This window comes from Pan troglodytes, chromosome 1 (genome assembly GCF_028858775.2).
Source record: "Pan troglodytes isolate AG18354 chromosome 1, NHGRI_mPanTro3-v2.0_pri, whole genome shotgun sequence".
Lineage (NCBI taxonomy): Eukaryota > Metazoa > Chordata > Mammalia > Primates > Hominidae > Pan > Pan troglodytes.
In genome coordinates, this window is record NC_072398.2 from 36,878,500 (window position 1) to 36,905,447 (window position 26,948).

Genomic DNA, 26,948 nt, shown 5'->3' on the forward strand with positions numbered 1-26,948 from the left:
CTGTCTGATTGGGTGGGTCCCTACACTAAAATGGAAAAGATAACGACTACAAAATTGAATTACACCGTAGACAGATTCTTTATTACCACCATCAAGCACTCACTGATTACCCAGCTCCTTTTAGATTGAGTGAGTTTGACCAATGGAGTGGAGGCATATACTAAGCTCAGCATCTCTGGGTCCCTCCCCACTGTAGCTAAGTTCCCAGCCATGGTACTGTTGAGGCCCTAAGTTCCCAGGGTGAAGATCTGACTATGACACCAACAGGCAAATCAGGACAACAATCATCTTAGTCCCACACCAGATGCTTCTCAACAGAAGCTAACAACTTACATTGATTAAATGTCGGCTAAGCATCAGACACTCTGATGAGTGCTATATATACATTGTATATATACAATGAATCAGGTACATTATTATGTCTATTTCTTTTTTTTTGTTCTTTCTTTCTTTTTTTTTTTTTTGAGACAGAGTTTTGCTCTTGTTGCCCAAGCTGTACAATGGCTCAATCTCGGCTCACTGCAACCTCTGCCTCCCGGGTTCAAGCGAGTCTCCTGCCTCAGCCTCCCAAGTAGCTGGGATTAACAGGTGCGTGCCACCACATCTGGCTAATTTTTGTATTTTTCATAGAGACAGGGTTTCACCATGTTGGCCAGGCTAGTCTCGAACTCCTGAGCTCAGGTGATCCACCTGCCTTGGCCTCCCAAAGTGCTGAGATTACAGGCGTGAGCCACCGCTCCTGGCCTATTATGCCTATTTCACAAATGAGGAAATTTTAAGAGATTAGGTCACTTGCCCAAGGTTCCCCCACTGAACCATGAACTCCAGGAGACTAAGGACTGCTTTATTTCTGATGCCTCCCTCACACCCAGAACGGTGCTAGACACAGGGAAGATGTTCAATTAAAAAAAATTCCTAAATGGATGAATGAACAAGTACTAAATGCTGAAGCAAAGAGGAATGTGTTCTCCAGAAAGAGAATGAGAAATATAAATGGCCAAGCAGAGAGGAAGATATTCCGTAGGCTAACTAGAAGAGCTGTAATAATCTACAGCTCTTTTAACCTTCCCTTTCTCCGTGTAGGTTTCCCATTGAGTGTTTTCAATGGGAAATGTCTAACTGCTCTGTGGGTGTACACCACGGCCAGTTGCTAATTTTGGAACACTTGTGAATCCTGGGCCCAGAGTCATGACCAATACTGGTGAGTCATACTCCCCATACAGAGCTCCCTACACACTGGCTGTCAGAAAAAAAAAAAAAGCAAAACAGAAGTTGCCATCTCATCCTCTGCTCTAGTTGTCTCATTTTACCTTCTGAAATGATGGAGGAAGTTCTGCTGAGGATGGGGTCAGGGTAACAGCAGACTTCTGAATAACTCTGCACCCCCAGAAACCTGCAAAGGACACAGGCCCTCTTGGTGGTCTCCTCCTGGATGCCTTGCTTTCTCCTGGAAGAGTCCTCCCTTCCATCCCGGATATCACTGTGAACCTGTAAGTGGCAGTACCTTCTTTCTAGTAGGCAATGTCTACTGTGCCATCCTAGGCAGGTATAATACATAAAATAACCTGTCACCTGGGACCATTAGCCTCTTTAACAAAGGACAAATTTCATTCCATACTGGAGAGAAAGGTTTTAAAATACAAGTGTCCTGGAGAGAGGAAACATGTTGACTTAAAGTCACACAAACGTGCAAAGACCTGACAGCAGTCCTTTCTGGGGCAGAAAGAAAGCAGAGAGCTCAGGGGGATAGAACCCTCGAACACGGACTATTGGGTACTTCAGATCCAACCTGTGGACTCTCATTCAGGTTGGGGGTTATTAATTTTTTTTTTTTTTTTTGAGACGGAGTCTGGCTCCGTGATCTCAGCTCACTGCAAGCTCCGCCTCCCGGGTTCATGCCATTCTCCTGCCTCAGCCTCCCGAGTAGCTGGGACTACAGGCACCCGTCAACATGCCTGTCTAATTTTTTTGTATTTTTTAGTACAGATGGGGTTTCACTATGTTAGCCAGGATGGTCTTGATCTCCTGACCTCGTGATCTGCCCGCCTCGGTCTCCCAAAGTGCTGCGATTACAGGCGTGAACCACTGTGCCCAGGCCAGTTGGGGGTTATGCAGGTTCCTTTGCTTGGCCATGGTAGATGGCTAAGTCTTTGCTTCCAAGTTCTTTTGACCATGAGACATGTAGAGCCAGGGAGGAAAGAGAAAACCGAAACCAAGTCACTGTTACCTGTGAATAACATCTTGATCGAGTTCTGAGAAGAGGAGTGTTGATACTAAAGGTTAAGTGGAGGTTTTCACTCCTCTTCAGATTTTGACTTTTATAACTCTGCCATCCCTTTACTGTAGAGAACTGAGAAAGAATAGTATATGGGCATGTGAGGAGATTCCAGCTGCATAAGCAGATCATGAATGTTCCCAGTGCCAAGTCCTCAGCCAAGAGTGCCCCAGGAGTTTCATTCCTACAGACTGACCTGGGTAACGCAGGCATAAGAACAGAGAGAGAAGTGGTGCTTTTAAAAATAGATCTGACTTGGTAGTCTTTAAATAACTAAGGATTATGATATGGGAGAGGGCTACTTTGCATCTCCATCTCTGCCGAGGGAAGAACTTGAAAAAATGGGCATGAAACTAAAGGGATTTGTGCTTGCTGAGTAAGAGCTTCTAAAAGGTAAGAAAGCTGTTGATGAAGAGAATTTGCTTCTCTGTATCAGGATGGACATTTACTTGACTGTGATGGTCACTGAAAGGTAGCCTACCTTGACATAGAGTAAATTCTTGCTCTTCAAAGTGTGGTCCGCAGATCAGCAGCAGCAGCATCACCTGGGAGCTTGTTAAGGATGCTGAGGCCCCACCCTGACCTCCTGAATAAGAATCTCCTCTCAGCCGGGCGCGGTGGCTCACACCTGTAATCCCAGCACTTTTGGAGGCCGAGGCGGGCAGATCATGAGGTCAGGAGATCGAGACCATCCTGGCTAACATGGTGAAACCCCATCTCTACTAAAAAATACAAAAAAAAAAAAAAATAGCTGGGCGTGGTGGCAGGCGCCTGTAGTCCCAGCTTCTCAGGAGGCTGAGGCAGGAGAATGGTGTGAACCCAGGAGGTGGAGCTTGCAGTGAGCCAAGATCATGCCACTGCAGTCCAGCCTGGGTGACAGAGTGAGACTCCATCTCAAAAAAAAAAAAAAGATCTCCTCCCTAACAAAGTTCCCAGGTAAAATGCTTGAACCTTATGGACTGAGAAGCGCTGGGCTAAATGACCTTTGCAGATTCCTCCTGTGATGGTTAATATTGAGTGCCAACTTGATTGGATTGAAGGATGCAAAGTATTGTTCCTGGGTGTGTCTGTGAGGGTGTTGCCAAAGGAGATTAACATTTGAGTCAGTGGACTGGGAAAGGCAGACCCACCCTCAATCTGGGTGGGCACAGTCTAATCAGCTGTCAGTGCAGCCAGAATAAAAGCAGGCAGAAGAACGTGAAAAGACTAGACTGGTTTAGCCTCCCAGCCTACATCTTCCTCCCATGCTGGTTGCTTCCTGCCCTCAAATATCAGACTCCAAGTTATTCAGCTTGAGGACTCGGACTGGCTCCTTGCTCCTCAGCTTGCAGCCAGCCTATTATGGGACCTCATCTTGTGATCGTGTGAGTCAATCCTCTTAATAAACTCCCCTTTATATATAAATCCATCCTATTAGTTCTGTCCCTCTAGAGAACCCTGACTAATACACTTCCTACTTGAGGATTTCATGAGCTGCCACTAGTTGAGAAGTGGTGCAGCCCCTCTGGGGAGGGAGGCCTGGCTGCTAAGGAAGTGGGAGGCACACTGGTATTCTCCTCCCAAGCCACAGCTCTCCACATGCCTTCTGTACAGGGGGGAAAGTACACCTTTCTCCTCAACCTCAAGGGTACCATAGCTTTAGGTCCTCTGAACACACGAGACCTCCTGTAGCAAATACCTGGGAGCCCAGACAGCTTGTAGAGATTATCTGTGCCTCCCTCAGAACCATGGAGGACTCCCAGAGCAAGGAGGGAGGCAGGCAGTCCAGTGGTCTCTGCAGATCCTAGCTCTCCTCTCACTTGTAAAAGCTATCTGCATGCCTCCCTGGGGGCCACAGGTGACAGGGAGTGCCCAATTTCTGATCTGTTGAAGAATCATAAACCAACTAATATATTTTTTTCAGAAGGTTTTTAAAAACTCATTTTTGCATAAATTATTCATAAATACCAATGAGAAAAAGAACACCCAAAACTAATATAGAGAGTGAGGGGTCTCAAGACACAGTCAACAACCCTTTTGACTAAGAGGATCTAGTTCACAGACACACACACAGAGAGTGTGTTCACCCAGCTGCTGATATTAACTACTGCCTTAGTCAACTCTGGCTGCTGTAACACAATACCATAGACTGGGTGGCTCAAACAACGGATGTCAATTTTCTCACAGTTCTGGAGGTGTCTTACAGTCCAAGATCAAAGTACCAGCAGATGTGATTCTTGGTGAGGGCTCTCTTCCTGGCTTGCAGATGGCTGCCTTCTTGCTATGTCCTCGCATGGACTTTCCTTGGTGTGTACCCATGGAGAGAGAGCAAGAAAGAAAGCTCTAGTCTGTCTGTCTTCCTGTTCTTATAAGGGCACTAATCCAATCATGGGGCTCTGCCCTCAGGACCTCATCTATTAATAGTACCACCAGGTTGGGGATTAGGACTTGAACTTATGAACTTTGGAGGGACACAAACATTCATTCCATAACAACTACCAAAGTAGTAGACTTCAGAGTGATTGTTTTCTAATCCATATTTTTCCCCTCAAATCATATGTTCTTGGCTAATACTAATATTGAGTGCCCTAAGACTACATGTTAGAGAAATAGGAAATTTTAGATTATCCATCTTCATAATAACTAGTAGTGCTGTAGAAATGCAGTTCATCAGTCTCTAGGGTCTCTCTATTCTACCATTTCAGGTGGGCTGTGGTCCTATGGTCAAGTCAAAGAGAAGCTGCACTGAATATTTATTCACAGTAAGGACAGCAGTTGAGATCAGAGGCTCTAGAGTTAGAATGACCTGGGTTCAAATGTGATTCTATGACTTCCTACCTGTGACCTTTCCAAACTTTGATTTCCCCATCTATAAAATGGAGGAAATGACAGTACCTTCTATCATTATATATTATTATGTAGTTATGAGGGTTAAGTAATACATGAAAAACCCTGCCACAGGGTAAAGACTAGATACACAGTGGCTATTACTATTGTTGCAGTTGGTGTCATCAGATGTGATACTTATGTTTTCCTAGCTCATATGTGCTCTTTCTACTATCATGCCAAGATCTCCAAGGAGCAGGGATTAAGCTTCCCTCAATAGAATTCCTCTTGTCTTCTTGAGGTTACAAAAGGTCTCCTGCTTCAAGTAACTCAGGGAGCTGCCAATGTAAGGCTCTGCCCTTGTGGGGCATAAGAACTGTCGTGGCCACTTGCCTGTCTACTGGCGCAAAAACTCCTCCAGAGTCCTGGGCATCCAGTAAAACTTGCAGCACAAGTTAGGCCTTTTTTTTTTTTAGAGAAGCCAAGAGTCCTCCTCCACCTCCCCAAGCCTCATTGCCCCACTCTATTGAGCAGTGATCTTCATTCACACCTTGACTACCCACTGCCCATTTCCCCTTACATGAGTCTTCACCCCTGAGTACATATATGTCATGTACTGGCCTTCAAGAGTGATCTTTCATTTCAGCTTTCATTTCTTCCAGGATTCCCCAGGATCAACCATCTGAGCAGATACCTTGGAATGTCCCCAGATTTCAGAGGTAGGTCACTAGTACTGTCCCACAGTAGTAGACATCATTTCTGCCCTGCCCCTGTGGTCCTAACCATATGCAGTGACATCAAAATCTGGTGTCATATCTCATGGAAGACCCATACCCCCGAAGCCCTTCATCCCATTCCCTTTATCCAGTGCTCATAAACCATGTGAATGACCTGGCCTGCCAGGTAAAGGCCTTGAGCCCTGCTCCTTTTTCAGCCACTCCCAATCAATCTGCCATCATCTCTTCCAGGAAGCTTCCTGCCTTCTCTCCCAAGCCAAGCTGGATTAGGGACCCCTACATTGAGCTCACCCTGTACTTATCTCTATCGTTAACCACTGTACTGGAATGATCTGTGCCTCCATCTGCCTCCCATGCTAAACTGAGTTCCAGGAGGGCTGGGGCCATGTGTTATTCATCTCTGCATCTCCAGCATTTAGACTGTGACTAATATATAGTAAGCAGGCAGTACATGTTGAAGGAAATAAATAAAGGTGGGGAGAGGAAGGGAGGAGGGAAAAGAAAGAAAGCAAGGAAGAAAAAAAGAAGAGGCCGGGCGCAGTGGCTCACGCCTGTAATCGCAGCACTTTGGGAGGCCGAGATGGGTGGATCACAAGGTCAGGAGATCGAGACCATCCTGGCTAAGGCAGTGAAACCCAGTCTCTACTAAAAATACCAAAAAATAGCTGGGCATGGTGGCAGGCGCCTGTAGTCCCAGCCAGTTGGGAGGCTGAGGCAGGAGAATGCTGTGAACCTGGGAGGCAGAGCTTGCAGTGAGCTGAGATCGCACCACTGCACTCCAGCCTGGGCGGCAGAGAGAGACTCCGTTTCAAAAAAAAAAAAAGAAGAAGAAGAAGAAAGGGAAAAGGAGGAAGGTAAGGAAAGAATGAAAGTTATAAGAAGAAGGAAATAATGAGAATAGGCTGGATCGAATTCTGTAGAATAATTCCCAATGGCCCTGAACAGTGAAGCTAAAGCCCATCCTCCTCTATATTTAATCTTCCAACATCTCCTTCTCTGTTACTAGTATAAAAACAGAATAAGTTTATATGGGCCCATTAAAATCATTGGCTAAATAATCATGATGATTCCTGGAGCCCTAGGTCATCAGAAACCCCTATAAAGTCCTCTGTAATGACAGCAGGACATAAAACCATCACCAAACACAAACACTGAACCCTTTCCTCGTCACAAATACACACTCCACTCAGCGGCCAAGGTCAGTCACTTCTTGTGTACATGAACCCTCCGCGGTCTGCCCCTGCTGACAAACATTTCCACACACATCCAAGGAGAATGAGAGAGGGACCAAAAAGCTCTTAGGAATTCAGTGGCATAATCACCTTACAGGTATCACCACAAATGGAGAGGGGCAGGAACCCAGAAAGGCAAAAGGCAAAACAAAACAGCTAGATAATCAAGAAAGTATCCACATGTGTACACACACACACCTACTCAACAGTTTAACTTCCCTAATAATGTTTTGCTCCGATTAATAATTAAATGGCCTGTGTACTTTGAATAGACGCCAACTACTTCTCAGCAAGGAGAAGTGGTAGAGAAGCATATCAACGAGGTCAGCCCGGAATGAAAATGAGCCAGTCCACCATGAAGATAATCAAGAGCTTCTTGCATTCATTCCCTGTATCTGCTCAAAATTTTTAATTCAAATTTGCTTAACTCAAAATTTTGTTTAAGTCAAAATTTTAGGGATTAGAGATGAGGTGTGGAGAAAGTTCACTTTAACAACTTTGTTCTATTCCAGCCAATTCAGTCATTGTTCTCTCCACACAGAATAGAAGCAATAGTTTGATCCTGAAGCCTGAGCTAAACTCTGTTGGTTGTGTCTGGAGGACAGCTCCCCTTGGCTTTGGGGGCTAACCCCCATGTGTCCTCTCTCTCCCTTCAGCAGATGCTCCCTTACGGATACCACACCATCCCTCTGAACAGAGTATATATTCCTCATGATTCATTGTGGTCAGGAATTTAATTACTGACCACAAATTTTGTGGGAATTATCTTCCAAGGAATTGGGAAAATGAGTGTGATTGTAGGAAAAGATAATCTATTATAGATTATTTTTAAAATAATGTCAAATGTTAATCTTGTATATGGGAAGAGAGGGAAAGACTAAATTAAAGATAGCAGAAGGTCTGAGGGATCCCAACTAGTGCTCAGGTAAGGAGGATGGGAAAGAGGGAAAGGAGAATGCGAAGGAAGAAGGCATATTTGGGCAAAAGGCACATGCCACATGGAATCGTCTTCCCCCAATCAAAGGAGTGTGGGTGCTTCCCAGGAGGGCACAGTGTCACTCTCCAGGTACCCACCTGGCATGGAAGCAGGGGCCTGCCCGTGCCTGCCTCTTTCCCACTCTCCTTTTTCTTCCTTCTTCCTCCCTGCCTCCTTTCCTTCCATCCACTTTTACTGACCACCTGTGTGTTAGGTGCTGTGGAGGTGGTGGGAATATAAAAACAACAGAAGAGTCTCTAATGTCCAGTCATTAAGCAGTAGCTAGTAACCAACAAGTTCAGCAAAGCAAGCTATGCAACCATATCACAGGGCTTGTGCTAATAAATGTGGCGGGGCCCAGTGTGCCTCAGTGGAGGCAGCAGCCATTTCCACCTGGCAGCCAATAGTTGATTTCAGCAACAATATTGTTCTCAAAATTTCCCCACACCTACCGCTCTAGAATAAAAGAAAATAGAGACATGACAACCAAATGCAATGTAAGAATTTTGATTGGATCTTGTTTGAAAAAAAACATCCAAAGTCCGTTGACTTTGGAGACTCAGAAGGGGGAGGATGAGAGAGGGGTATGGGATAAAAAACTACATATTGGGTACAATGTACACTACTTGGGTGATGGGTGCATGAAAATGTCAGACGTCACCACTCTGCGGTTCATCCACGTAACCAAAAACCATTTGTACCTCAAAAGCTACTGAAATTTTTTAAAACACACACACACACACACAAACATCTATTAGAAGACATATTGGGAAACATTTTGGAAAATTTTATATGATTTGGGAATTGGGAACCAGGGGATATTAGGTAATTATCATTAATTTTCTTAAGTGTAATAAAGGTTACTGTGAGTATGTCAGAGGATGTCCTTATTTTCAAGAGATGTGTGTTGAAGTATTTAGGGATGATGTCTGTATCTTACATTGAAATAGTTTAGGAAAAAACATATATTTGGTAAAATGTATACAACTGTAGAATCTAGAAGAGGGATTTCAGTGTCAACTGTACTATTATTTCACCTTTTCTATGCATTTGAAATTTTTTATAATAAAAAATTTGAATAAAAAATTATCTCCACTTGCTAGCTGTAGGCCTTTAGTAGAATAAAGCCTTCTGTGTGTCAATTAGCTAACAAATAATCATAACTAACATTTGTCATGTGACAGGCAATGCTGAGAGCTGGCATGCAATAATTTCAGTGTGAGCTTTCCTTTACAGAGAGGAAAACCGAGGCTTGGCAAGGTTAAGTTCTTATCCCAAGGCACGCAGATAGTAACTGTCAGGGCCAGATCCCAGCCTGGCTTTGATCTGGTTCTAAACTACCCACTCTTAACTGCCAACTTCTACTGACAGCCTTCTAGAAAAAACCCTGACATTCAATGTCTGGGTGAAGTAATAGTAACAGGAATCATTGCCATGAAGGGCAGTCTGTCAACTTGTGCGTGCCAACAACCATTCTAAGAGCCTTTCTTGCTCTGATAGGGAGAAAAAAAGGCTTTGGGGGCTACCAGAGGAGAAGAGGCCATCAGTGAGTGAGGAAAGGGCATGGAGAGAGGAAGTGGGGAAGGGAAACGGCCTCACCTTATGGACCTGCAGTTCTGTGGGACGAATTAAAGCTGTAAAGCAGGTATTTTTGACTGGAGCAGCAGACAAATGTTTCTGCTTAGTAGAAAAGTTACTGCAGTCAATGCTGTTCCACATCACTAATGAAGGCTGAAAAAAACCACAGCTGAAAGGTATAATGGTGCTTTCTTCTAGAAGGTTGCTTAAGCAAGGTCTCATTGTGCCTGAAGTCTGTATTATTTACTGGCCATTCAGGATGTGCAATGCGATTTAAGAGAGAGGTGCTGGGCTGCATTGAGCCAGCTATACCCTCTTACTCAGTCCCCTGTACAACAGGGCCAGAGAGAGCGGAGGGCAGGGTGTGCCCAGCCAATTGGCCTCTATAGGAATTTCAACCATGACCTCGACATTATTTGCTCTCTGCTCCAGTCTCCTGACTAACCAACCATTGCACGGCAGAGCCTGAGTTCCACAGCCAGCCTGGTGGGGCCACCATGTAATAGTCCAGGGTCAAGCTGTATTTTGCTTTTGGTGTATAAAATGCAAGAACTGGAGAAATCATGTAAAAAGTCAGGAGGAGGTAAACATTTCAAGCACCAGCCTCCCCGGAATTCGGCATTAGAACAAAAGCCACTTCCTTCAGTGCCCTTTTCTTACAGAGCAGCTTTTCCTGTGAGGAGAGAGTTACATCATTAACACCTTGGTTAGTGGGGTGTTCTGAGTTGTCGGGATTATCTAGGCAGTGGGGTGAAGGGTCCCGTTATGCAGAATGTGGGGACTGCCCCTGAGATGTTTTTGTTTTTAAAACAAACACAATTGTGCCAGCTGATCTCAGTACACATTTCTAGAAAATTCACAGCCTATGACATCACAGACCTTCCTTTCAGCCTTGGACCAGCAGCAACACACTCTGAAGTAGGTCTCAGAAGACAAAAAGCTGAAATCAACTCATGCTTCCTGCTACACAGAATCCACTGAGAGGAAAAGGAAACTTTACCGAAACTTCAGAAAGCTACAGAAATGACACCCATTTTCACAATCCCAGAAGGAAAGCTGCATCTGAGGGGAATAAAAACAGAGCAATGGAAGAGTATTTGTTAAAATAAATGGCTTTGACAGGGCATTTTCTCTATAGGTCTCCTTTGCCTCAAATAGTACTCCTGCCTTCAGTCCATCTTGCATGCCACACAGCTGTGGGCATCCTGGCAGCTGCTGCCATGTCCTTGCCTAAAAGCATGTCAGTGCCCCCACCCCCAACCAACCCACCCACCCCACAACTGGTCTCCCTTTCTCTGGCTTCTTGGAGCAATAAGACCCCCTTCTTCCAGTGGGGGATCTTTCTGAAAGGTAAACATGAACCCTCTCCTCTCCTGCTCAAAAATAGTGGCCGGCTCTCGATCTCCCCAAAGATAGAAATGCACACTTTGGCCGGATGTGGAGGTTCATGCCTGTAATCCTAGCACTTTGGGAGGCTAAGGCGGGTGGATCACCTGAAGTCAGGAGTTGAAGACCAGCCTGGCCAACATGGTGAAACCCTGTGCCTACTAAAAGTACAAAAATTAGCCAGGCATGGTGGCACACACTTGTAATCCCAGCTACTTGGGAGGCTGAGGCAGGAGAATTGCTTGGACCTGGGTGGCGGAGGTTGCAGTGAGCTGAGATCGTGCCATTGCACTCCAGCCTGGGTGACAGAGACAGACTCTGTCTCAAAAAAAAAAAGAAAGAAAGAAAGAAAAATAAAAAGAAATGCACACTCTGTTTGGCACCCGGGCCCTAATGACCTTTCTCCTGCCCAGTTTTCCCAGACTGTCTGCTACCACACGGTGTGTGCAGCCTTTCTCCCAATCACACAGACTCCTCTGAATGCATGCCTGTCTTTCTTGTGTGGCATCTGCCTGTGCCTTTGCACTCACTGTCCGCTTGTCTAAAATGCTCTTCCTCCAAATCCACAGAGAAAACATAACCCAAATGCCACCTCCTCAGTGAAGCCCCTCCAGAAGTTTCTTTCTTTCTCTCTCTCTCTCTGTCTCTCTCTCTCTCTGTGTGTCTCTCTCTCTCCACACACACCCTGCTCACCTCCCCAGCCACACAGGTATCACTCCTCTTTTCAGGGCTCTGCTCTGTTCTCTGTTCACAGATCTGCCACCCACACTAGTCTGTGAGCACTCTCTTGGGGACAGAGCCCATGAAGTGCTCATCTTTGTGTTCCCAGTTCTTAGCCCAGTGCCTGGCACCCAGTAGGTGCTTCATAATCTAAGTCCCCCAACCAGCAAGGCCAAATTCTGCTTTTTCCAAGTCATCCTCAACACTCCATAGGAAAGAGTTCTGCTACCACAGAACAATGTATTCTATATTGCCTATAAATTATTACATTTCTCTCTTCCTGGAGATATATATAGATATACACACACACATACACACACACACACACACACATATGTATATATGGATATATAGGCACCCGGCCTATACAACCTAAATCTTACAGAAACTCTTGGCTTCTGTATGAGGGACAAATGGAGTCAGTCTTTAGGCTAACATTTTTTCTATAAACTAAGATTTTAAAACAATTGATGTTGATATCTTAAAGGGTCAGTCAACAAATTAATTAATCAACATTATCTCCTAAACAACAGCCAAGGGCTAATGGAAGGGTGGGAGAGAATTAAAAAAGTGACTTCCCTAAGGCATATTATAGTTTAGTAGGACAAAATTTTAAAAATTCGATAATTTAAAAACTTTTTTAGAGACAGGGTTTTGTTCTGTCACCCAGGCTGGAGTGCAGTGGCATGATCACAGTTCACTACAGCCTCAAGCTCCTGGGCTCACACGATCCTCCCACCTTAGCCTCCCAGTATCTGAGACTACAGGTGCATTGCACTGCACCCAGCTAATTTTTAAGAATTTTTTTGTAGAGGCAGGTGTCGCTATGTTACCCAAGCGGGTCTTCAACTCCTGGGCTTAAGGGATCCTCCTGCCTTGGCCTCCCAAAGTGTTAGGAATATAGGTAAGAGCCACTGTGCCCAGCCTACATCCTAAAATACACTACACACACACACACACACACACACACACACACACACACACACAGCATTCCAGCCCAGGTGACAGTGTGAGACTCCGTCTCAAGAAAAAAAAAAAAAAAGATTTAGGTTGTATATTCAGAAGTTGCAGGAATGCAGTGGCCTAATAGGATAAAATGTCCTGGCACTGTGACCTGGCCTCCTTCCCCATTGTCTGTCCTCTTGCTTGGCCTCTTCTCAGGGTGGGCCCTGCTCTCCCTTCCCAGGGCCAAAGGATTCAGAGGCAACCCAAGATTTACGCATCGAATTCCTCTCCAATTTTCTTGCCATCACCCTTGTGGGGTCTGGCTCTCTGCTGTTGCAGTAATATTTTTATTTATTTATTTATTTATTTATTTATTTATTTATTTATTTATTTTTGAGACGGAGTCTCACTCTGTCACTCAGGCTGGAGTGCAATGGTGTGATCTTGTCTCACTGCAACCCCTGCCACCCATGTTCAAGCGATTCTCCTGCCTCAGCCTCCTAAGTAGCTGGGATTACAGGTGCCCGCCACCACTCCCGGCTAATTTTTGTATTCTTAGCAGAGACGGGGATTCACCATGTTGACCAGCCTGTTGCAGTAATATTAATACTTCATCAACAGGACCTGCCACTCTCTAACCTGCCATGGTTCAGCGGCTATAAAGGAGAAAATTAATATATATTGCTTCTTCCAAAGTGACCCTGGAGAAACTTTCTTCCCCCCAGTTGTCACTACTTCAGAAATTCTAAAATGAGATTGGGGAAGATGAAGGATATGTGAAAAGTTCTCCCTTGGCTTCCACCTGCCATTTGTTATCACCAGCTATCTGAAGAGTCCAGTTGCCTGGAGGCCTTCAGCTAGGATGATGGTATTCTTTTTTTTTTCTTTTTTTTGAGACAGAATCTCGCTCTGTCGCCCAGGCTGGAGTGCAGCAGTGTGATCTTGGCTCACTGCAACCTCCATCTCCCAGGTTCAAGCGATTCTCCTGCCTCAGCCTCCTGAGTAGCTGGGATCACAGGTGCATGCTACCACACCCGGCTAATTTTTTTGTATTTTTAGTAGAGATAGGGTTTCACCATGTTGGTCAGGCTGGTCTCAAACTCCTGACCTTGTGATCTGCCTGCCTTGGCCTCCCAAAGTGCTGGGATTACAGGCATAAGCCACCATGCCTGGCCTGGGATGGTGATATTCTAGGCAGTGTCTCCAGGCTGCCAAGTAGAGCAGTTTCAGAATGCCCTCAGGGTTGATGTCAGCCAAAGGAAAGCATCTGGTGTCTTTATCCATGACCCTCCTTCCATCTCCATGACCCTGCATTATCCTCCCATGGCCATCCTGCCACAAACTCCCCCTCAAAGGCCTTAGCAGAGGGCCAAGAATTTGTTAGTTGAGGGAAAAAACTTGTTTCAATGTCAAACTGACATTCCTAAGGGCTCCTGCAGCCTCCCCTACCGGAATCCTTCAGATCCTGGGCTTGAATGTTGGTGAGATGGGAATCTAAGTCTGTGCAGCTGTGCAGTCAAGGAGTGGCCAGGTGTTAAGGACATGAGGACAGGGTCAGAGACTAGTTACTGGAGAGATGGACACACGTGGGCCCAGGACAGCCTGAGAAGGCCATAAAAAGTCCTGGCATTGTGCCCCAGCCACCTTCTCCATTGTCTTTCTTAACGACATGATCACTGTTAACCAATGGTGGCCCAAACCTAATTCAAGATCCTGAGAACCCCTTCAAAGAAGGGGAGGAGTGAAGCAGGTAACAGCATCTCAGGGATTTCAACAGCAGGGATCAGAAGTCAGACTGGGAGTGTCTGAGTTTTGGGGCAGGAAATAAAATACTGAATCTTAGATGGGAAATGCTGAATTATTAGGCAGGTGTTTGGTCAAAGCAGAATATCATAAAGCAGACTGGGAACAAGGACTCAGGATACTGAAGTCAAATCATGCTTACTAGCTGCAGAACTACCTCGTTGATGGGCTACTGGCTGAGAGTATCTCCTTCCTCCTACCTGGAACAAGGTCTGCTCCTAGACCTAGAGGCACAACTGACTTTGCAGGTGGAGCCCTCTCTATGCTAGAGGTCAGCACCTTAAGGACCAGAACCATGCCTGGCTCACTCTCTACTCAGTGAGTGCCTGATACATGGTAGGCACTTGATGAACACTTACTGAGTGAATGACCATTGTGTATGTTTTTGGGGAGCTGGATCAGGATGTAGGCACAGCCTCTCTCCCCTAGAAAAGCAGAGTCAGTTCATCCTGAAGGTTTCACCATTACCAGATATCTGCCTGGACCTGTACAGCTCTAGCCTCTGGATTTATCTTGTTTTAACAAACACATCGTGCTTGCCATGTGCAGCAAATATAAACCAATTTAATATTCAACAATCCTTTGAGGTAGGTATCTTTATTTTATTTATTATTTATTTATTTATTTATTTATTCAAGACAGAGTTTCGCTCTGTTGCCCAGGCTAGAGTGCAGTGATGCGATCTCCACTCACTGCAAGCTCTGCCTTCCAGGTTCATGCCATTCTCCTGCCTCAGCCTCCCGAGTAGCTGGGACTACAGGTGCCTGCCACCGCGCCTGGCTAATTTTTTGTATTTTTAGTAGAGATGGGGTTTCATCGTGTTAGCCAGGATGGTCTCGATCTCCCGACCTCGTGATCCACCCGCCTCGGCCTCCCAAAGTGCTGGGATTACAGGCATGAGCCACCACGCCCGGCCTGAGGTAGGTATCTTTATTAACCCCATTTAATAGATGAGAAAACAGGCACAGAGAGGTCAAGTAACTGACCAAGGTTACACAGTGATAGAGCCTGGCTATGACCCCAGGCATTCTGGCTCTAGAGCCTATACTCACAGAGACAAGCATAAAGGCCAGAGGGTCCAAACCCACCACTATCCATGGTTTAGAATTCAATTATGCAGCGTGGATCTCTATGACCTCTAAAAGCCATTCACCATCCCTAGACATTCTGACAAGTCTGAGATGCTGGTGGTGACTAGAGATATGGAAACAATTCCCACTGCCTTTGCTTGTCTCTGAAATGCAAACGAGACATGTGTTGGTAGAGTATTACCTTGTAGGACAACTCTCTGGGGCCTCCTAGACTTGGCCACCCATTGCACAGGGCCAGTTTCACAAAGGCAGGCATGTAACCTGTGGAGTCACACAGGTCTCTGTGCTTTGAAGGGCCCTGTGCTTGGTTCGATGCACCGCTATTGCCATCTTGAAATTCCTAATAATTTTTGAACAAGGGCTCTGAGACTTTTATCTTGCACTGGGCCCTGTAAATTAGGTCCTGCCTATGCTTGTATGTTGTCCATTAGATTCATCGTGATTTCCTTTCTCTTGCCCTCCCTCTCTTGCCCACAGGAATCAGCCTCTTATAATCTCTGTAAATTCTTGACATTCTTAGGTGTTAGGAGAGCATGCAGGTCAACTCCAGTTCTTAAGAGTCTCTTATTCTAATCTGTTTCTTCTGAAGCTGATTAGGAATTTTTTTTCCTAAGATCTTAGGCATCTGATACTCACACCATCCCTCCCACCCTCTCCCTGTGTTGACTTCATTCCTCCTGCTTCTGATCTTTCAGCTCCCTGCCAATCCAGGAGCGAGATAAAGACTGCGAGGGCTGAGGCTGGTTGTTGGTAAAGGAAACCCCAGCTGAAAGAGAACGTCCAAAGTCTAGATTTAAAGAGATTTAAGAGATATTAAATTAATGTGAGGATCTTGTTTAGATTCTGATTCAAAGAAACCAACTGTAAAAAGACTTTTTTTAGACAATCAAGAAATTTTGAATATGAACTGGGTGTTAAAGGATGTTGACAAATTATGCTTTATTTTGTTGGGTATGAAAAGGTGTTGTGGTTACATAAGAAAATGCCCTTATTTCTTTTAGATATCTGTATTGAAGTATTTCGGAGTGTTATAACATGGTATCTAGGATTTGCTCTAAAATGCTTCAGGAGAAAAAAAAACTTAGGGTTGGGAGGGAGAGACATGGAACAAATGTGACAAAGTATTGATGTTTTTTGAAGTTGGTGATGGAATTTCTTAAACTCTTTTCTTTGTGTAGGTTTGGAAGTTTTCATAATAAATAGTTAAAAGCAAAAGAGCAGAGGAGTGACAGACAGAGCATCCAAACCACAATGTTTCCAGAAGAGTAGAAGCAGATGTTTACCGTTGTTCTGTTTCAGTGGCTCAGAGGAATCTCTCTGGTCTCTAAATGAGCTGTTTTTTGCATGTGTGGATGACACAACTTTGCAGTTTCCTCTGAAGCATAACCTCCTGGAGCTGTTTCAATAACAGTAGGACTGGCTCCACTGAACCGTCTCCCCTTACTCTCCTGCCTACTTTCTCTTATGATAAAGAGCTTATGAGGATATGAGTAGAATAGGAACTACAGAGGAGCAAACTCATGACCTTAATATATTAGCCTCCTTACAAACTGCCTCTAAGTCCTGCTCCTCCTCTAAATCCTTGCCTCCAAATCTTGCTCCTCCTCTGGACCTCACTCAAATGCTAACCCCTATGACCTTCTGTGACCACCTGATCTATCCTGATCCCTTCTTCCCAATCTCCATGGCATTTTCAGCCCAGCATCTGGTATTTCACCCTCTATTTGGTTCTGAGTTGTTCTCAATCATTTTGTACAACTCAGTCTTCACTCCCCACCAGGTTGCAGTTTTCCATATCTGCTACTCCAACAGGTTTTTAAACAGGCCTATTCCATGCTGAGCACATTTCAGGCCATTCATTCATAGGTTCATCTATTTATTCCTCCAATTCTGAGCACTTACTCCATGCTAGACATTGTACTAGATGCTGGCAATTCAGCAGTGAACAAGATAGACCCAGTCTCTGCCCCGGAGCTCCTTTGGTTGAGGTTGAAAGAGAGAGAGACTGATATTAAACAAATAATTGTACAACAAAGTAATTCATGACAGTGGTGGTACGTGCTGTAAATACAGCATCTGTGGTGCCCTGAGTGTGTAGAACAGGAGACCTGGCCTGGTCTGAAGAGTCAGGAAAGGCTCCCTAAGGAAGTGACTTTAGGAAGGGACTTAAAGGAAATATAATAATTAGCCTGGCACGGAGAGGGGAGGAGCATTCCAGGCAGAGCAAACAGCACGGGAAAGGCTCCTGGGGGAAGTAGCCAGGCATGCCACAAGAAGTTAAGTTTTACGGCATGCAGAGACCACAGTTGAAAATGAGCATACTTTTTGAATTGAGATGAATTTTGAGATTTCTAAGCACACTAGAAGCTGGATTCTTATTATCAGCTAAGTTAGGTTGTTACAGTAATACCCTCCAATTTATCTTGTCTGTCTGCATGCATGCTCCTTTGCAATGTGATTTTGCCCCTCTTCTCAAAAAGCAGTAGAGTCTGTTTCTCTACCTGCTGAATTTGGGCTTGGCTATATGACCTTCTTTGGCCAACGGGATGATAGCAAATGTCATGCAAGCAGAGGCTCTTGCTTGTGGGAACCCTTCTGGCACCATGTCAACAAGCTGTTCCTGGTAGCACTACACGGAGAGAAGCTCCAGCCCTACCCACAGTCCTGGGATTCCACATGAGGCCAGACATATGAGCGGGGCCCTCCTAGACCATCCAGCCCCAACCAAACAAGTTCAGACCAGAAGAATCACCCAACTAGCCACAGAATCAACTAGAATAAACATGTGTTATTGTTATAAACTGAATGCTCTAGGCTTTCCAAAATTCATATATTGAAATCCTACCCCCTAATGTGACAATAGTAGGAGATGTGATATTTGGGAGGTAATTAGGATTAGATGAGGTCTTGAGGGTGAAGCCCTCATGAATGGGATTAGTGTCTCCATAAAATATGCCCAAGGGAGTTCATTCCTCCCTTCTACCAGGTGAGGACACAACTAGAAGGCACCGTCTATGAACCAGAAACCCCTCACCAGACACCAAATCTGCTGGTGCCTGATCATGCACTTCCTAGCTTCCAGAACTGTGAGAAATACATTGTTGTTTAAGCCACCCAGTTTATGATTTTGCATTATAGCAGCCCAAGCTGACTAAGACAGTTTTTTTTTTTTAATTCAGATGGAGTCTCGCTCTGTTGCCCAGGCTGGAGTGCAATGGCATGATCTCAGCTCACTGCAAGCTCCGCCTCCTGGGTTCACGCCATTCTCCTGCCTCAGCCTCCCGAGTAGCTGGGACTACAGGCATCCACCACCACACCCGGCTAATTTTTTGTATTTTTTAGCAGAGACAGGGTTTCACTGTATTAGTCAGGATGGTCTCGATCTTCTGACCTCGTGATCCACCTGCCTCGGCCTCCCAAAGTGCTGGGATTACAGGCGTGAGCCATGGTGCCCAGTCCATTTTAGAGACTTACATAAACAAACTGTGGTATAGTCATGACAAAATACCATATTGCAATTAAACTGGATGAATTCAATATTTACATGTCAAATGGATATTCTCAAAAACATCAGGTGACTGTACATAAAACAAAATTATCTTCTCTATTTCTATGTGTCTATCCAACTAGTCCAAGTAAAAAACGTGGAGGCCAGGTGCGGCGGCTCACACCTCTAATCCCAGCACTTTGGGGGGCTGAGGCAGGTGGATCACGAGGTCAGGAGATCAAGACCATCCTAGCTAACACTGTGAAACCCCGTCTCTACTAAAAATACAAAAACAAAATTAGCTGGGCATCGTGGCCGTCACCTGTAGTCCCAGCTACTCGGCAGGCTGAGGCAGAAGAATGGTGTGAACCTGGGAGGCGGAGCTTGCAGTGAGCCGAGATCGTGCTGCTGCACTCCAGCCTGGGTGACAGAGCAAGACTCCGTCTCATATAAATAAATAAATAAATAAATAAATAAATAAATATTAAAAAAAAACCATGGAGCAGATGGAAACTCACCCAGCTCATTGTATTAGTTTCCTATTGCTGCTGTAACAAATCAGCATAAATTTAATAGCTCGAAACAACACAGAAGTCTACAGTTGGTAAGCAGGGCTGTGTTCCTTCTGGAGGATCTAAAGGAGAATACTTGCCTTTTCCAGCTTCTAGAGGCTGCCTGCATTTCTTAGCTCGTGGATGCATCTTACCAGCCTCTGCTTCATCATCACCGACTTCATGCAACATTGTGTCATCTCTTTCTCTGCCTCTGACCTCCTGCCTCCCTCCAATAAATGCCCTTGTGATCATATTGGGTCCAGCTGGCTAACCCAGAATAATCTCTCCCATCTCAAAATCCTTAATTACATCTGCAAAATCTCTTTTGCCATGGCAACATATTTACAGGCTCCAGGGGTTGGTAAGTGAACATCTTTTGGGCGGGGGAGTTGGGGGCAGGCATTAGTCAGTCATGGTAGCGTTTAACTGAAGAGAGAGGGAGGAAAATAGGATTAGAGTGATGAACTAAGAGAACTTCATCTGCCAGGTTTTCTTTACTTTAAAAAAACTTATCGGCTGGGTGCAATGGCTCACGCCTGTAATCCCAACACTTTTGGAGGCCGAGGCAGGCGGATCACCTGACGTCAGGAGTTCGAGACCAGCCTGATCAACATGGAGAAACCCCATCTCTACTAAAAATACAAAATTAGCCGGGCATGGCAGCATATGCCTGTAATCCCAGCCACTCAGGAGGCTGAGGCAGGAGAATCGCTTGAACCCGGGAGGCGGAAGTTGTGGTGAGCCGAGATTGCGCCACTGCACTCCAGCCTGGGCAACAAGAGTGAAACTCCATCTCAAACAAACAAACAAACAAAAACTTATCTTAACCAGGTATGGTGGTGTGGGCCTGTAATCCCTGCTGCTCGGGAGGGTGAGGAAGGAGAATCGCTTGTACCCGGGTGGCAGAGGTTGCAGTGAGCCAAGATCATGCCATGGCACTCAAGCCTGGGCGACAGAGCAAGACCCTGTCTCAAAAAATAATAATAAAAAAAATAAAGAAGTTATCTGAGACAAATATGTCAAATTGTCATTTTATGATTATGGGTGGTGTTAGAAACAAACTGCCCCCAAAAGCTTCTTGGTACTGCCGACACTCCCCTTCAAACCTCTCCGTGCTGCCCACCTCTCCCCCTAATGCTCTGCAACCCTTCTCCTTCCCCCAAGTCGCTTTACATTTCTAAGCCCTTATCTAGGCACCGCGGTGAAGCCAGCAGATTTCACTTACCAGACCTTGCTGCAATAAGCAAACTCCAATTACAAACCATCCAGACAGCAAAGGGGGAGGTCATGGGAAGCATAAACAAACTTTACCTACACCCTCCTGTAATAAACGTCACAAGGTGATATGTGGCAAAATTAACCAGCAAACAACCTTGGGATGTGGCCACACCAAAGAACTCCCTCAAACTCCCCTCCCCAATATAAACCCCTCATTCTGTAAGCTTGGGGCTGCTTCCTCTCTGACTGTTAAGCGGGCAGCCAGCAGGTTAATAAACTTCCTCACTTAACCTTGGGTCTCTTTCTTGTACTTTCTCTCGGCTAACCTTACAGGTGGTAGGTATGAGTTATATTATTCCCTGTACCATTCACTATCTTTTTTGTTGTTGTTGTTTGTTTTTTTTCAGAATTCCAAAGAAGATAGAAATGGAGTTAGGAAGGAGATTTTTGCCCTCCTGGCTCTTGTCTTCCTTCTCCACTTCAAGGTATGTTGTTCTACTGTGTGAATCCACAGGGAGGAATCAGACTTTCTTTTTGATAAAGACAGAGCAAGACCTTTGTGTTTTAGATCTACAATGCCTTAGAGAGTAGCTAGATCAATGGTTATCAAATTGCCCTGGGAAGCCCCACCTGGGGCCACACTTCAAGAGGCTGCTGTGGCCAAAGATAAGGATTTCAAAGATTCCTCCTGCTCTTACTCCACTCCTTCCATGCTCACCTTCCTTCAATTAAAGCACTTGCCTTTACCTGTTTTTATGTTGAAGTGCCACATAAGATGTTGGCATTTGAAATGATGTTCTGTTGTTTAGTATGTAATAGCTCCCCATGTAAAAAGGAGGGGAGGCAAGTCCTTTGAGCTAGATGCCTTGAAGGAAGAAGAGTCTGTACTGAGTCAGGTGCCCCAGTGTAGGAGGGAAGGAGATAAGTCATTACCAAGGGGACAAAGGAAAGCAGAGAAGAGAAATGGGTCTCCTTAGGGTCACCATTTCCCTTCAGAGCCCCTGTGAAGGAGGGTCATATACATAAACTATATACGATGTACATAGTTTAATATGCATGTACATACATACATACGCACATACACTCAAAACCACTAATCCATTCCAACCTTCACCATTATGAGCCTGAGGAGCCTGGATTGAGACAGATAAAGTGACTTGCCTCATGTTGAGACTACATAAAAGGTGTTACTATCACTTAGTAAATCTCTTTTATTGGTGGGTCAGAGGCCAGGCTGTTGTAAACCCACAGAGGAAAGCCTTGCAATTTTCCAGTAACTGGAATTGTTTTATCTGAAAATATTTCCTGGAGTCATGGATTCCTAGGGCAGGGGTGTGGAACTGAGGAAGGAGGGGGTGTTTCTTGAGGAGGAAAGATCCTTTGTTCATCCTCCTGCCTCAATACGAATAAAGTAACTGCTGAAAAGAGGGCTATCAGGAAGGAGAGGATAACTCATAAATCTTTACATTTTAAAAAATAGCTTTAGAGGCCGGGCTCGGTGGCTCAGGCCTATAATCCCAGCACTTTGGGAAGCCGAGGTGGGCGGATCACCTGAGGTCAGGAATTCGAGACCAGCCTGGCCAACACGGTGAAACCCCTCTCTACTAAAAATACAGAAAAATTAGCCAGGCATGGTGGCGGGCACCTGTAATCCCAGCTACTCGGGAGGCTGAGGCAGGAGAATCGCTTGAACCCTGGAGGCGGAGGTTGCAGTGAGCAGAGATCATGCTATTGCACTCCAGCCTGGGGGACAAGAGTGCGAGACTCTGTCTCAAAAAAAAAAAAAAAAAAAAAGCTTTAGAAATTCTGATTCCTCAGAGCTCCAGTGGACACAGAGATGTCTGCCCTTTGCCCTCTTTTGTTCTCCCTTGCTTTTGTGAGCGTATATGTGTTTTCTCATTCTGTCTTTCTGAGTCTGCTTTTTGTCTGCCTGTCTTTTGGTTTCCTTTCATATTTATTATATTTCATTCAAAGTGAAAGGACAGGGCCGGGAGTCATGCCTCCCCAGGCGTGAGGCGTGTGTGGGCTGTATCCCAGAGGAGATTTTCTTTGCCAATTGTGGAATGAAGACTGTATCAAAGTTCAGAGGATCCGCCAACACAGAAGAGAGAAACACCAGATGCTTGGGGCCTCTAAGCAGAAGGAGCAACCCACCAATCCCAAGATACCTGCTTGGCAACGTAATGTGCTGTGCAATGTGCGGCAAGTTGTGAAGAGCCAGCATCTACTTCTGGAAGCTGTCCATCTGAAGTTTCTGAAAATATTTTCATCGGCACCTGTCAGATGACTTGATTTCTGAGTTAAGAGCTGCATGAAGATGTGCCTTCAAACCAGTCTTTGTACATCACGTTCAGGTGTCACTGAGAAAAGTGATGACTAACATTTCTTGGACATATACCTGCTGGGTATTAATCTTTATACTGGGCATTTGCTGATGGTAGTGGAACCTACGGGTGGCCTACTCAACTTCTATTTCTCCATTCTTCCATTTTAGCTAACAGAACTTCAATTTTGTTCATCTATTGTTTCCTTTTGAAACCCAGAGAAAGGTGACCCCATTCCAATTCTGAAAGTAAGTATTGATTAGTCTAAGCCAGTCATGATATTTCCATCTCCCTTGCCAAGGACTTGTTGAGGAAAGGTCAAATAACAAAACACTGGCCAATGAAGCATGAAGGAAAGTTCTGGAAAAGAAAGATTGTGTGAAAGAGACACAGAAAGAGATGACCTTTCTCTCTGGTTTTTATTTCTAGATGAGATTCCTGAAACTCTTGTTATCTTGTTATCAACCTAAGGATGAATGTAACACCTACGGGAGGGCGGAACCGAGTATTCTCCCCTGGAGCCTGAGATATTTCTGGACTTCCTAGCATGTGATATAATAATTTATTATTGTGTTATATCATATTAAGTTGGGGGCTCTGTTACCTGCATCAGAAATCTTCCTCATAGCCATAGGTTGGTTCATTTAATCTTCACTGCTGTCCATGTGGTATCTATCTCCTTTTTATAGGTTAAGAAATGCATTTAAGTTAATACAGCTAGTAAGCATCAAAGCCCCAAATTCAATCCAGTTCTGAGTTTTAAAAATCCCTAACATGTGGCTGGGTGCGGTGGCTCATGCCTGTAATCCCAGCACTTTGGGAGGCTGAGGTGGGCAGATCACGAGGTCAGGAGTTCGAGATCAGCCTGGCCAACATGGTGAAACTCCGTCTCTATTAAAAATACAAAAATTAGCTGGGTGTGGTGGCATGCACCTGTAGTCCCAGCTACTCTGGAGGCTGAGGCAGAAGAATCACTTGAACCCAGGAGGCAGAGGTTGCAGTGAGCTGAGATCGCACCACTGCATTCCAGCCTGCGTGACAGAGCAGTACTCAGTCTTTAAAAAAAAAAAAAAATCCCTAACATGTGTGTCTTAGTCCATTTTATGCTGCTATAACAGAATACCACAGGCTGAGTAATTTGTAATGAACAGAAATGTATTTGGCTTACAGTTCTAAAAGCTGGAAAGCCCAAGATTCAGGGGCTGCATCTGGTGAGGGCCTCCTTGCTGCATCGTAACACAGCAGAAGACATCACATGATGAGAGTGAGAGCTCAGACTGGCAGCAGCGAGTCTTTTCACAGTCAGCATTAATCCATTCATGATGGTGGAGGCCTCGTGACCTAAACACCCACCATCAGGCTCCACCTCCCAACACTGTTGCATTGGGAATTCAGTTTCCAGCATACGCTTTTTAGGGGACATATTCAAACCATAGTGATGTCTTCATTTTATATCTGTAGGAGAGTCATGATTTTATCTTTTTTTTTTTAGTTTTTTTTTTTTTTTTTTTTTGATAAAAGTCACTCTGTCGCCCAGGCTAGAGTGCAGTAGCATGAGTTGGGCTCACTGCAACCTTCGCCTCCTGGGTTCAAGTGATTCTTCTGCCTCAGCCTCCTGAGCAGCTGGGAATACAGGCACGTGCCACCATGCCCGGCTAATTTTTGTATTTTTAGTAGAGATGGGGTTTCACCATATTGGCCAGCCTGGTGTCGAACTCCTGACCTCATGATCCGCCTGCCTTGGCCTCCCAAAGTGCTGGGATTACAGGCGTGGGCCACCGCGCCCGGCCAAGTTGTTCTTAAATAAGAAGTATAGGCCAGGCACGGTGGCTCATGCCTGTAATCCCAGCACTTTGAGAGGCCAAGGCAGGCAGATCACCTGAGGTCAGGAGTTCAAGACCAACCTGGCAAACATGGTGAAACCCTGTCTCTACTAAAAATACAAAAAAAAAAAAAAAATTAGCTGGGAGTGATAGCACACACTTGCAGTCCCAGCTACTAGGGAGGTGAGGCAGGTGGATCACTTGAACCCAGGAGGTGGAGGTTGCAGTGAGGTGCAGTGAGCCGAGATCACCCCACTGCACTCCATCCTGGGAGATAGAGCGAGACCCTGTCTCAAAAAAAAAAAAAAAAAAAAAAGCAGAAGAAGAAGAAGAAGAAGAAGTATAATGAAATGGAATAAAGAGTGGAAAACCTTCCTCCTCAACCCTTGCATAATTGCTAATGACCTGGTATTTCTGGAGGTTGTGTTGGGGAAAAGATGGTGATCAGTAAGAGGTCATCCAGAGCTTATTTTGTCATTCGGAGTATGCTTTTCTTCCTTCTGGGCACAGTCCATGGGCTGTCCTAGAGGCTGCTGTCAAGGTTAGCAGCATGCCTCATTTTCTTTGGTGCAAGACTACCTGGGTTCAAATTATGGCTCCCCAGCTCCAGTCTGAGAGGCTTGGGGCAAGTTACTTAAACATTCTGTGTCCCAGTGCCCCCATCTGTAAAATGAGGATAACACCAGATCCTACCTGGTAGGATTCTTGTAAAGATTAAATGAGTGAACATATATATATAAATCACTTGGAATAGTGCCTGGCCTATTTGTAAAAGCAAATTTTAGCTGACACTATTATTTTTTTTCCTCCTACAACACCTATTATTAATAGAATAGACACCGATAATTGAAATCACACAGTCTCCATGATCCATATGTTGCTTCGGCAGAGATCGTATTTGGTTAATTCTCAACATTCCTAGAGTTGGTGGCCAGTACCATTGGGTGCAAATGAGGACAGCCCGAAGAAGGGAGCCATTCACAGACTGGCCTGGGGGTGTCCTGAAGCCAAATGAGGATGCCTTCCATGTTACTTCAAACTCTAAAGGATGAAAGGCTCTGGGCTATTTTCGCAACAGAAGCACCTATGACACCCCCCAGGGTGGGTGCTGTCTATGAATGGCTCCCTTCTTTGAGCTGTCTTCACGCCACTCCTTTTACATCTTGATTATGTACTTCTTGAAACACCTCACACTGTGCCTAGGACATAGTAGGTGCCTAATACACTTGAGCTACAACACTATGAACCCACCAAAGAAATCACTTTATGAAAAATAATAGCTGTCATTCACATAGTTCTTTACAGAGCATTTTCCAAAACCTTATTTCTTACATCGTCACAGCTTCTTTGATTATAAGGCAGGAAGGGAAAAATCTTATTATATTTTCCAGGATACAAACAAACTGAAGTCCAGAGGGCTTGAGTAAATGGCCCAAGGTTCGTCCAGTTAGTAGAAGTTTGGTCTCTTGAATTCAGGTTTCAGGTTCTAAATCCCAGGTGTTTCACATTGCCTGGGGGAAAAACTGGGAAACTGTTGATTCCTCTCCTCCCACTGTCCCATTTGCCCTCTGTTCAGCCAAGCCAGATAAGGACAGAGCCACCTTTTAGAGAAACCATAACAAAGCCACCTTCTTTAAGTGAGTCTCACTGCCAGTGCAGTAACAAGCCATTCCACACAGTCAACAGTCATGATGGAGGAGGTGCCAGGAACTGTGCTAAGTGCTGGGGATATAAAGACGAATAAGTCAGGCCAGGAGCTACATTCTAGCACACCTGAGAGAGAGAGGTGAGGTGTGTGCTCCTAGAAACAGGGTAGGAGGCAGCAATGGCCAGAATAAAGGCAAAATGTCAACAACAGCTCAGAAACAAGAAAAGTCATAATGTAAATAACAAAGAAACAACTGCAAAGAAAGCTGAACTTGACTTCCAAGCCTCCCTCCTCTGTCTCCATTCCCAGTATCCCCTGTTAGAATGTCTTATGGCTAAAAAGATCT

The 26,948-nt window shown here is 45.0% G+C and overlaps 1 long non-coding RNA gene across 2 annotated transcripts; it reads left to right on the top strand.

Annotated features, from left to right (window-relative positions):
• The first annotated feature begins 1,256 nt into the window (after positions 1–1,256).
• On the top strand, positions 1,257–24,970 carry LOC104004711 (uncharacterized). Of its 2 annotated transcripts, XR_010150601.1 has the most exons (4): positions 1,257–1,490; positions 5,743–5,799; positions 21,215–21,292; positions 23,561–24,970. It is a non-coding gene; the product is annotated as an uncharacterized LOC104004711 (long non-coding RNA). The 2 variants fall into 2 exon arrangements; XR_677732.4 differs by lacking the exons at positions 21,215–21,292; positions 23,561–24,970 and adding an exon at positions 10,494–11,179.
• The last annotated feature ends 1,978 nt before the right edge of the window (positions 24,971–26,948 follow it).